This window comes from Belonocnema kinseyi, chromosome 1, assembly GCF_010883055.1.
Source record: "Belonocnema kinseyi isolate 2016_QV_RU_SX_M_011 chromosome 1, B_treatae_v1, whole genome shotgun sequence".
Lineage (NCBI taxonomy): Eukaryota > Metazoa > Arthropoda > Insecta > Hymenoptera > Cynipidae > Belonocnema > Belonocnema kinseyi.
The window spans coordinates 142,054,118-142,055,175 of NC_046657.1; the positions used below are offsets into that span (position 1 = coordinate 142,054,118).

Consider the following 1,058-nt stretch of genomic DNA (forward strand, 5'->3'; position numbering starts at 1 on the left):
AAGTTTGTGCGACCTTAGATTGACTATTTTGCCTGAATTTAGTGTGATTTCGTGATGTGTTAATGTGGTACTGGGTAAAGGGTCACCAGGTAAAGTAAACACATCCTGATATATATGAATAATCTTGCGTATTTGATTTCTTGTGTTCCGTTCGATATGTGATAATTGTATAATTTTTTCAAGTTCCATGATCCTGGTTGATCTTCTTTTGTCTAGTATCCTTTGCTCCTTGCTTTCTCCTTTTTTTGAGTCTCGTCTCGAGGCTGTATTTTAAAAATTTTTTCCATTTTAATCGTTTTTGGTATTAGTATAGGATTTGTGGAATAATTATTTATTGGAACACTAATTTCGTGATTTTTTATGGTATAAATTCCATCGGGAATTAGTTCATATTCTTCAAGCCAAACATTTCCATCTTCTTCTTATACTTCTATTCTGCAGATTTTAGAAGTCTTTTTTGCTACGTAATTGCCATTTTTATATAAGGGCATTTTTATTTCATCTAGAATTAGGAATTTTGATGTTATGGCATATCTTTGATATTTTTTAAAGAAAGGTAATCCAATAATTCCGGCTTCTGGTAGAGGGAAGTCATCATCCACTAAATGGAATAAATGTTTCTTCTTTGCATATGGTATGTAAGCTGCTTCTGATGATTGGTGTCGATCATTACCCGATCATTGCAAAATTTTTAAGAAATTTTATTTTTTCGAATTTATCCGGTAATTCACTTTTCTTTATACTGTTAATCGATGCTCCTGAGTCCACATACTGTTGAGACTCGGCTGAGTCCTCGTATTCTATCTGTTACATTCTTTCTTCTTCTGTCATTGAGTTGCTGTCTATCATATTGTCTTCTTCTCGAATAGTCCTTATTTGGGGGGGTCGTTTGAAAGATTGACCGTACGGAAAATTTGTGTAGGTCTCGCTGAGCATTGCGCTGCAAAGTGGCCAATATTTCCGCATTTATGACACTTCATTTTGGTTCGGTCGGCCAGTGCGATATTCTGATTAGGAACTCTTGGTGTTGTATTTGCTTGAGGCCGTGGAGTTTGTGG

General features: G+C 35.3%; 1 protein-coding gene across 3 annotated transcripts in view; it reads right to left on the reverse strand.

Annotated features, from left to right (window-relative positions):
- Window positions 1–1,058, reverse strand: part of LOC117176037 — an 82,141-nt gene that overhangs the window by 55,902 nt on the left and 25,181 nt on the right. The gene's annotated exons all lie outside the window — the stretch shown is intronic.